Source organism: Bufo bufo, chromosome 2, assembly GCF_905171765.1.
Source record: "Bufo bufo chromosome 2, aBufBuf1.1, whole genome shotgun sequence".
Lineage (NCBI taxonomy): Eukaryota > Metazoa > Chordata > Amphibia > Anura > Bufonidae > Bufo > Bufo bufo.
Window position 1 is genome coordinate 523546422 of NC_053390.1, and position 11564 is coordinate 523557985.

The window sequence follows — 11564 nt, forward strand, 5'->3', positions numbered from 1 at the left end:
CGACCATAGGCTTTGAAAAAACCCCATCGCCTGCAAACGTGCGCACGAGCACAGTCATCACTACACCAAGATTGACGCATAGAGGAATAAAATTTATGTCATGAGTGTGTCAACTATTGACAACTCTTTGCGGTTGTCTAAACTCTATTCGATACACGTCCCCTGATAGAGAACGTAACAGGGATTAAACTGATAGGAATAGTACTACTTAACATACCACTCATATAGGGTAGCACAGTACATTGCACGGCGCATGCGCAGTGCCCCAAAATGGAAGTAAGAGGACCGACCAAGCATATTTTTCCATCTCCTGGTTCCTAAAATCTATTTCATACACCGGCCCCTGATAGGGGACAAAACAGAGATTAAACTGATAAGAACAGATTTTTTTTATTAAAAAAAAAGAGGACAGCCTCTGCGGAGCTGGGTATTTTTTGGCCGCGTTACTGAACACTCATGCACAATGGCTGTAGGCTCATGCGTCCTTTTGAAGAGGTGACAAACCTGGTCAGTCAAACCCAAGGCAACATCATCGACCTCATCCCATATGCGTTTTTACTTTAGCGTGCCCTGCGAAGAGTGCTGGATCAGGCCGTAGATAAGCATGAAGAGGAAGAGTTGTGGTCACCATCACCATTAGAAGCAGCCTTGTCGTCGTCGATTGCTGGACCTGCGGCAATGCAGAGAGAGGAGTCTGAAGAAGATTAGTCAGAGGAGGAATGTGGCTTTGAGGAGGTGGAAGACCAACCACAGCAGGCGTCCCAGGGGGCTTGTTGTCACCCTTGGTGTTGTACATGGCTGGGTGGAGGAAGAGACCTTCAATGACGTCAGTGAGGACAAGGAATGGGACATGGCTAGCTTGGTATCCAACCTTGTGCAAATGGGGAGTTTGCGGTTGTGCAAATGGACTGTTTGCGGTTGTTTGCGGTGCGTTAAACGGGGAGTTTGGTCTGTCATAGTTTGGTCTGTCACTGTGAAGCGGGCGTAACCCTTACACTACCTGATCGATACAATATCATACCTGATCGTATACACACACTGGATGTTTTAAAGCACGTTATTCCAAACAATTTAGGAATGTTAGGTGATTTATGCCCTTTATGGATTAAAACCCGACTCTGCGTCAACTACGTAATTTTCCATGGATCCCCCTCCGGCATGCCACAGTCCAGGTGTTAGTCCCCTTGAAACAACTTTTCCATCACTATTGTGGCCAGAAAGAGTCCCTGTGGGTTTTAAAATTTGCCTGCCTATTGAAGTCTATGGCGGTTCGCCCGGTTCGCGAACATTTGCGGAAATTTGAGTTCGCCGTTCGCGAATGGAAAATTTTATGTTCGCGACATCTCTAATCCCTGGGCGCCGCTCTCCATGTCTGTTTACTTAGTTTAGATTTTTTATTGTAGTGAAAGGTCCTCTTTAAAGTGAAATAAATAAAAAAGATACATATTAGGTATCGCCGCTTCTGTAACAACTAGGTCTATAAAAATATCACATGACCTAACCCCTCGGATGAACACCATAAAAATTTTTAAATAAAAACTGTCACAAAATGCCATTTTTGTCACCTTACAACACAAAAAGTGCAACACCAAGTGATCAAAAAGGTGAATGTCCCACAAAATGGTACCAATAAAACCGTCACCCCATCCCGCAAAAAATTAGCTCCTACAAAAGAAAATCATTTAAAAAATAAAAAAACTATAGCTCTCAGAACATGGACACATTTAAACATAATTTTTTGGTTTCAAAAATGCTATTATTGCGTAAAACTTAAATAAATAAGAAAAAGTATACATATTAGGTATCGCCACGTCCGTAACGATCTGCTCTATAAAAATATCACATGAACTAACCCCTCAGGTGAATGCTGTAAAAATAAATAAATTAAAACTGTACTAAAACAACCAATTTTTTGGTCACCTTGCCCCATTAAGTGTTATAATGAATGATCAAAAAAATCATATGTACCCCAAAATAGTACCAATAAAACTGGCACCTTATCCCCTAGTTTCAAAAATGGGGTCACTTTTTGGAAGTTTCTACTGTAAGGGTGCATCAGGGGGGCTTCAAATGGGACATGGCATCTAAAAACCAGTTCAGCAAAATCTGCCTTCCAAAAACCATGTGGCGCTCCTTTTCTTCTGCTCCCTGCTGTGTGCCCATACAGCAGTTTATGACCACATGTAGGGTGTTTTTGTAAACCGCAGAATCAGAGTAATAAATATTGAGTTTTGTTTGGATGTTAACCCTCGATGTGTTAAAGAAAAAAAATGGATTAAAATGGAAAATCTGCCAAAAAAGTGAAATTTTATCTCCATTTTCCTTTAATTCTTGTGGAACGCCTAAAGGGTTAACAAAGTTTGTAAAAATCAGTTTTAAGTAACTTGAGGGGTGTAGTTTCTACAATGGGGTCATTTATGGGAGTATCCACTATGTAAGCCCCACAAAGTGACTTCAGACCTGAACTGTTCCTTAAAAAGTGGGTTTTGGCAATTTTCTTAAAAATTTTAAGAATTGCTTCTAAAATTCTAAGCCTTCTAACGTGAAATATATTGTAAGGTGAAATATATTGACTCAAATTTATGACTATCATGAAGTACAATGTGTCACGAGAAAACAATCTCTGAATGGCTTGGATAAGTTTAAAAGTGTTCCAAAGTTATTACCACATAAAGTGAGATATGTCAGATTTTCTAAATTAGGCCTGGTCAGGAAGGCAAATGGCCAGGATGTAAAGTGGTTAAAGACATTTACATTAATCACATGACAACCTCATTCTAACAAAGCTAGAGATTTCTCCATTCATTGCTCCAGTTAGGCCTCATGCACACGACCGTTGTGTGGATCCGTGGCCGTTGTGCCGTTTTCCGTTTTTTTTTCGCGGACCCATTGACTTTCAATGGGTCAGTGGAAAAATCGTAAAATTCACCGTTTTGCAGCCACATCCGTGATCCGTGTTTCCTGTCCGTCAATAAAATATGACCTGTCCTATTTTTTTGACGGACAATGGTTCACGGACCCATTCAATTCAATGGGTCCGTGAAAAAACACGGATGCACACAAGATTGGCATCCGCGTCCGTGGTACGTGGCCGTAGGCTACTTTCACACAGACGGATCCGCAGATCCGTCTGCATAAAAGCTTTTTCAGAGCTGAGTTTTCACTTTGTGAAAACTCAGATCCGACAGTATATTCTAACACAGAGGCGTTCCAATAGTGATGGGGACGCTTCTAGTTAGAATATACTTTGAACTGTGTACATGACTGCCCCCTGCTGCCTGGCAGCACCCGATCTCTTACAGGGGGCTGTGATCCGCACAATTAACCCCTCAGGTGCTGCACCTAAGGGGTTAATTGTGCGTATCATAGCCCCCTGTAAGAGATGATGTGCTGCCAGGCAGGAGGGGCACACCCCCCTCCCTCCCCAGTTTTAAATTCATTTGTGGCCAGTGGGCCCCCCTCCCTCCCCTGTATTACTGTCCATTCATTGGTGGCCAGTGGGCCCCCCTCCCTCCCCTGTATTACTGTCCATTCATTGGTGGCCAGTGGGCCCCCCCTCCCACCCTTGTAGTACTGTAGATTCATTGGTGGCCAGTGGGCCCCCCTCCCTCCCCTGTATTACTGTCCATTCATTGGTGGCCAGTGGCCCCCCCTCCCTCCCCCTCCTAATTAAAATCTCCCCCCCTATCATTGGTGGCAGCGGAGAGTTCCGATCTGAGTACCAGATTAATCGCTGGGGCTCCGATCGGTAACCATGGCAACCAGGACGCTACGGCAGTCCTGGTTGCCATGGTTAATTAGCAATTTTTAGAAGCATTATACTTACCTGCGAGCTGCGATGTCTGTGACCGGCCGGGCGCTCCTCTTACTGGTAAGTGAAAGGTCTGTGCGGCGCATTGTTTATAGCACAGACCTGTCACTTACCAGTAGGAGGAGCGCCCGGCCGGTCACAGACATCGCAGCTCACAGGTAAGTATAATGCTTCTAAAAATTGATAAGTAACCATGGCAACCAGGACTGCAGTAGCGTCCTGGTTGCCATGGTTACCGATCGGAGCCACAGCGATTAAACTGGGACTCTGATCGGAACTCTCTGCTGCCACCAATGATGGGGGGGGTCGGTCATTTTAATTAGGTGGGGGGGGAGGGGGGGCCGGCCGCACTGGCCACCAATGTGTTAAATACAAGGGAGGGAGGGGGGGCCAGCCGCACTGGCCACCAATGTCTTAAATACAAGGGAGGGAGGGAGGGAGGGGGGGTGGCCGCACTGGCCACCAATGTGTTAAATACAAGGGAGGGAGGGGGGGCCGGCCGCACTGGCCACCAATGAGTTAAATACAGGGGAGGGAGGGGGGCCGCACTGGTCACCAATGAGTTAAATACAGGGGGGGGAGGGAGTGGACAGTCATGTACACAGTTCGTAGTATATTCTAACTTGAAGCGTCCCCATCACCATGGGAATGCCTCTGTGTTAGAATATACTGTCGGATCTGAGTTTCACGATCTAACTCAAATCCGATGGTATATTCTAACATAGAGGCGTTCCCATGGTGATGGGGATGCTTCAAGTTAAAATATACCATCGGATTGGAGAAAACGCCGATTGGATGGTATAAAAGGGACTCCTGACTTTACATTGAAAGTCAATGGGGGACGGATCCGTTTGCAATTGCACCATATTGTGTCAACGTCAAATGGATCCGTCCCCATTGACTTGCATTGTAATTCAGGACGGATCCGTTTGGTTCCGCATGGCCAGGCGGACACCAAAGCGACATTTTTTTCATGTCCGTGGATCCTCCAAAAATCAAGGAAGACCCACGGATGAAAAAACGGTCACGGATCACGGACCTACGGACCCCGTTTTTGCGGACCTTAAAAAAAAACGGTTGTGTGCATGAGGCCTTACTGCACTAGATTTATTTCAACCTGTCATATTATTATTATTATTATATATATAATATTATAATATATAATATTAAGGCCTCCTGCACACAAACTTTTTTTTTTCAGTTTCCGTTCCGTTTTTTGAGTTATGTATACGGTCCGTATACGGAACCATTGATTTCAGGGGGTTCCGAAAAAAAACGGAATGTACTCTGTATGCATTCCGTTTCCATATTTCCGTTTTTTCCATTCCGTTCATAGATAGAACATGTCCTATTATTGCCTGCAAATCACGTTCCGTCAATGGGGCTGTAAAAAAACGGAACGGATACGGAATGCATCAGTTTGTCTTCTGTATCCGTTCTGTTTTTGTGGAACCATCTATTGAAAATGTTATCGTATACTGTATATGCCATGCTTCCGTTTTCGTTTGTGATCTGCAAAAAATGGAAACCAAACGGAAAGACGGAACTGCAAAACGGAACGGAAGCGGAACCACTACTGAAACAAAAAACAGAAAAACAGATCCATTTAAAACGGATCGCAAGACACTGAAAAATCCATATGGTCGTGTGCAGGAGGCCTAAGAGACATGTCCTTTCTCAGGGGTGTTTCCTTTCTGCTACATAAACAGCAGGTGGTGTTATACAGATTGATTTAATTGATTATCTCAGTAGTTATAATACATTTTTAAGTAATCCATTCACGCTTTTTCACGAACATATACATGGGGAAATGTGGTTTCTTGCCGCATGCATGTATGTGATGTGATACAGAGAGTGCAGGAGCTGGTGCTATATCCGCCGGTATCGCAGAAAATGCAGATGCCAGCAGATTAACCCTTCACGTGCTGCGGTCAAGGGCTCCCTCTCTGACCCCATCGGCAAAATAAAAAAATAAAAACTGTGCCAAAATAGCAATTTTTGGATCCTTACCCCTGAAAAGTGTAGTTAAAAAAATCATATGTACCCAAAAATGGTACCAATAAAAACATGAGCTCTTCCTGCAAAAAACTAGCCCCTACACAAGACAATCAGTAGAAAAATATAAGAACTATAGCTTTCAGAAAATGGAGACACAAAAAAACATTTTTTTTATTAAAATGCTTTTATTATGCTTTTATTATTATTTATTATAAAACTGAAATAAAAAAATAAAAAAACATATTAGGTATTCCTGCATCCGTAAAGAGCGGCTGTATAAAAATATCACATGATCTACCCCCTCAGGTAAACACCAAAAAATATTGAATGATCAAAAAATCATATGTACCCAAAAATGGTACCAATAAAAACATCAGCTCTTTCTGTAAAAGAAATGTAGCTTTCAAAAAAAAAGACACAAAAACATGATTGATTTTTTTCCCCAAGAATGCTTTATTATATAAAACTGAAACAAAAAAATAAATATAAAAAAAGGGGATATTTGGCATTGTTGCATCCATTACAACCTGCTCTATAAAAACAACACATGATCTGTCAGAAGAATGCTGTTAAAAAGAAATAAATAAAAAAAGGTGCCAGAGTAGCCATTTTCTGGTTGCCTTGACTCACAAAAAGTGTAATGTCGAGCGATCAAAAATCATATGTACCCCAAAATAGTACCAATAAAACTGTAAAGGATCCCGTAGTTTCCAAAATGGGGTCACTCTTTGGGTGGGTCACTCAAATGCGACATGGCAACTTAAAATTATCCCAATGAAATTTGCCCTCCAAAATCCATAAGGCGCTCCTTCCATTCTGTACCCTTCTGTGTTCCCGTACAGCAGTTTATGACCACATATGGGGTGTTTCTGTAAACTTCAGAATCAGTGTAATAAATATTGTTGTTTTTTTTGTGTTAACCCTTGCTGTCTTACAGGAAAACATGGATAAAAATGGAAAATCTGAAAAAAAGTTACATTTTCAGATATCACCTCCATTTCCCTTTAATTATTATGGAACACCTAAAGGGTTAACAAAGTTTGTAACATCAGTTTTGAATAATTTGAGGAGAGTAGGTTCTAAAATGGGGTAATTTATGGTTGATTTATACTATGTAAACCCCACAAAATGACTTCATAACTGAATTACAGTAGTCCTTAAAATAGTAGATTTTGAAATTTGCTTCTAAAATTCAAAGGCTTTTAATGTCCTATAAAATAAAATAACATTTAAAAAATGATGCCAACATAAAGTAGACATATGGAGAATTGTTCGTCTTAAAAGCAGAGAAATTCAAATTTAGAAATTAGTTAAAAATTTTCCGCAAATTTGGGATTTTTAAATAAATCAAGGTAAAACATATTGACTCAAATTTACCACTATCATGAAGTAAAATGTGTCACGAGAAAACAAACTCAGAATGGTTTGGATAAGTAAAAGCATTCCAGAGTAATTACCACATAAAGTGACACATGTAAAATTTCCAAAATGAGGCTCCTCGTCGATGAAGAGGAGTGAAAGAAATTGGCAGTGGGGCTGTGCTGGGCTCCGAAGTAATGGGTGCGGCTGGGCTCCAATGGCCGGAGGGACATCCCCTTGGGCTCCTTATTGACGTAATAAGCATTTTAATAAAAGCGATTTTATAGACAAATTACAAGACACCGGGCAGTAATACTAGTATATGTTAATGTAAATCGTGGAGACTGATGTGGTGATGTTATTAGCTCAGTAAGTGAAATCCAGGTGACAGTTTCCATTTAAGATCATGTAACTTAAAAGCTCCTACACATATATACATGGATTCAAACAAAAGAAAATGCTAATTTGAGGAAGAAGGAAACTTCCCTAGCAAAAACTTACCAAAAAGATATTAATTTTGTCCACATGTTAAGATGTCCTAACAAAATGATAATTTTTAAGCCTACGTTAAGTTATAACAAGAACGAATTATAAAACCTGTATTTTTTACCCATATTATTTAATACTGTATATATATATATATATATATATATATATATATATACTGTATATGTGTGTGTGTATATTATATATGAATATTTATATGTGTATATTTTCTCATTAAAAATGTGATAAATATACCGAATCTGAAGGTAATATAAAACAGGTATGTTGTTTGAATCAAGTGAAACATTAAATTAAAATTATGTTACATATTTATATATCTAGAAAGGCTGAAAGGAAGAAAACTCTGCACAAAATAAAAACTTTTTTTGTGAAAACATTTAGAATTAATTTCTTCCTCACTGGATAACAGTGCCAACATAGGATTGGCTTTTTATACTCACCTTCCTTTCATAGAAAGGCTGTAAATGAGACAAGTTCTTCAGGTTCAAACTCATTTTTATTATATGTTCATAGAGAGGAGGAGAATACAAAACATACTGTATGTGATATACTGCAGTCGTACATTTTCCTCACCTTTCCTCAATCTTTCTCACTCTAAATATGGAAATACGGATAATTCCCTGGGTAATTTGTCCATATCGGAGATACTGCATGAAGTTATTATTTAAAAGTGAACAGGAAGGGGTCATTTTCAGTGTCTAGATATTGATGATCCAGTGTCACAATCAATATTAGTGTGGCTCCAACACACAGCACACCACCAATCAGCTGGTTTTGGCAGCCACCGGCATTGGGGACAACTACATGGCCACTACATAGTGCATGGAGCTTTCTACTTCCTCCTCCGTCTATTGTGTTGTTTCTGGCACCAGTGGTTGCTGAATGTAATTGATCAGTGAGGGTGTCAGGTGTCAGACTGCCACCAATTTGATATTAGTGACATATACTGAGGATAGGTCATCCATATCTCGACACTGGAAAAGTAGGTATGCACAATATATACTGTGATCTTTGATTTCTTGAATAGTAACATAGATTCTTCCAAGGAGACTACATCTGAACTTTGTGGTTGCTTACACATGTGAAATGTGTACTGGTTTGCACTCATTCCAACCACAACTTTATTGAAAGAATATACACGAAGTATACTTTTGTGTAACAGTATGTAAACCTTGTATAATTAGTGACTACTGAAAGAATTAAAACATTATACTACATCATACGTTTTCAGGAGCATGCACATGGGTTTATCAAGCTGTAGAAAAGACTTAATCCCAGGGTACAGTAGATTTTGTGTTAAAATATGGAATGAAAGGGTAAAAGTCTTTTTAGGTAAATTTAGGCAGTCCTATTGACATGTGACTCGATTTTAATGCTTTACTCTTGTATGCTAAATTGGCCTAAATGTGCCGTGATAGAACTGTTAGTACCTTTGATGCGTCCTTGTAAAATACTTTAAACTGTAAGGTGCTAATTAAAACAAACTGGCGGTCTGTTTCCAATATCTTGTGTAATGTTTTATGGGGGACCGGACGGCTATTGTTTTGAGATCTGATCTAACCAAAACCTTTTCATTATAGAACATTAAAGCATAGGAGAATCAATTGCAGAAAAATAGGACAATGACAGTGATTTGTTGAGCCTAACAGTTTACTGCATTTCCTTCTTTGAAATTGAACAATCAAAGTTAAGTAGGATAAATAAATCGGAATGCTTCGATGTCTAAGGGTACAATTTTCTGAAAAATGTGATGACAATTTTAATGATCAGCAGCTGTTTATCCCAGAGAAAATCATTTTCTGGATTAAATTCTTTCCTAGTTATACGACATAACAAGGTGATAATAGGTCATGTATTATAACTCGGATTTGGACATTATATTAAAAGCGACAGCTATTGGCACGGCTGATCACATTTACAAATACCGCAACATATTGTGATTATATTGGGTAGACAGTTGCTAACATTCTGTGTGCACTGTAGTTGAAAGGGCCATACAATTATAAGTTTAGGATATTTAAAAAACCATTATTGGCAGCCCACGTTGTCATTATGTTTGTATATGGTCATTATGCTCCATCTTTCTCATAAAAATATGCAAATGCTTTTCATGTGAATGGTGCAATGTCAAGCTGTGAATATATTGGTAGCCACAGAACAGTACCTCATACTGAAGCCACCTTACATTGTAATGAATAGTGTCCTAATACAATGATATGGCTTTCCAATAATTATAACAAGCAGTGCTCAAACAGCATTGCTATAACCTGCAAAAATAATAGTTGCTTAACCCTTAGGATACCATTTTTTTAAAAATTTATCTTCCTTGAGCCATAGCTTTTTAATTTTTCCGTTCACATAACTGTATGAGGGCTTATTTTTTGCGATACAGATTTTACTTTCTAATGCCACCATTTAATATGGCATGTAATGTAGTGGAAAGCAGGAAACAAATTCCAAATGGGGTGGAATTGGGAAAATAAAACACAATTTCTCCACCGTTTTATGGGTCTTGTTCCCACGGCATTCCTCTGCCCTTCATTCTCTGGGTCTGTATGATTACGATACCTCATATGTATAGATTTTTATTTCTAAATAGTGTAAAAAAATTTTTTTTTACATCACCATAGTCTGACCCTTATAACTTTTTAATAGTTATGTCTACTGAGCTGTGTGGGGGCTAATTTTTTTGTGGGACAATCTGTAGTTTTTATTGATACCATTTTGGAGTATGTGTGACTTTTCTAGCCAATCTACACATGTAGCCAAACTACAATTAACTCTGATAACACGTCACAGTGTTATCTCAGTTATCTTGAGACAAATACCATTCAAATCCATTGAAAAAGTTAACATTAACATTTTCTTGGCATTCTTTACTTAACGCGCTAACCATCAAATTTAGCTCGGCTAAATCTGTACCTTTAAATATCTCCCAGAAAACTCTCATATCTTCATACAGTCATGGTATCACTCTTAATGGGTCTAAATTGTGCCTAATATAGGCGTATTTCTAAATGACACCCTTAGAGTTGTAAACAGGAGAACATACAAATATAGGAGTTCTAAACTTGAGTATGGTATCGTGTCTCATGCTATCACATCACAAATGACATTGAAAGCCATTTAAGGGTAGTTTATTTCCATTGTTAATTTGTTAAGACCTATCCTCAGGATCAGCTGTTTTAGGGAGCCGACACTCTCCAAACACAGTGCTTTATATTATATAGTGGCTGTGCTTGGTATTGCAGCTCAGCCCCATTGACTTGAATGGGGTTGAGCTTCAACTAAGCCATGTGACTGATGTACAGTGACGTCACATGGCCCATGAAGAGGCAGCAAAGCTGATAGGTGGAGGTCCCGGGTGTCAGACCCCACTGGTCTGATATTAATAACCTACCCAGACGATAGGCCATCAATGTAAATTTCCAGATAACCCCTTTAGGTATCAAGATGATGATTTCTACATGTGTGTGTATATATATATATATATATATATATATAATATAATAATCACAGGTCGGCACTGCTGTATATGGTCACGGTGCACGAGTCTATGGGATGGCGTCCCAATGTAGAATCAGTAGAAAAGACCGGCACCCGCTGTGGATAATTCTTTGTATTTATTCAGTCACATGTACAAATTCACTTGTGATAGTCGTTTTGTTATATACATCTTAAAGTGCCCCTGTGGTCTATTGTACGTGGGAGAGACTTCCACTAGGATGAAAGACAGACTAAGTAACCATAAGTCTACCATCCGAAAGCAAAATTTATTATTTCCTGTGCCATTTCACTTCCATGCACATAGACACACAGTGGCACAGTTGCGCTACCAGATCATAGATAGTGTACCCCTTCCACGTCGGGGTGGAGATAGGAACAAATT

The 11564-nt window shown here is 39.5% G+C and overlaps 1 pseudogene; it reads right to left on the reverse strand.

Moving 5' to 3' along the window:
• Positions 1–232: 232 nt before the first annotated feature.
• LOC120992994 lies at positions 233–409 on the reverse strand (annotated as a pseudogene).
• Positions 410–11564: the final 11155 nt, after the last annotated feature.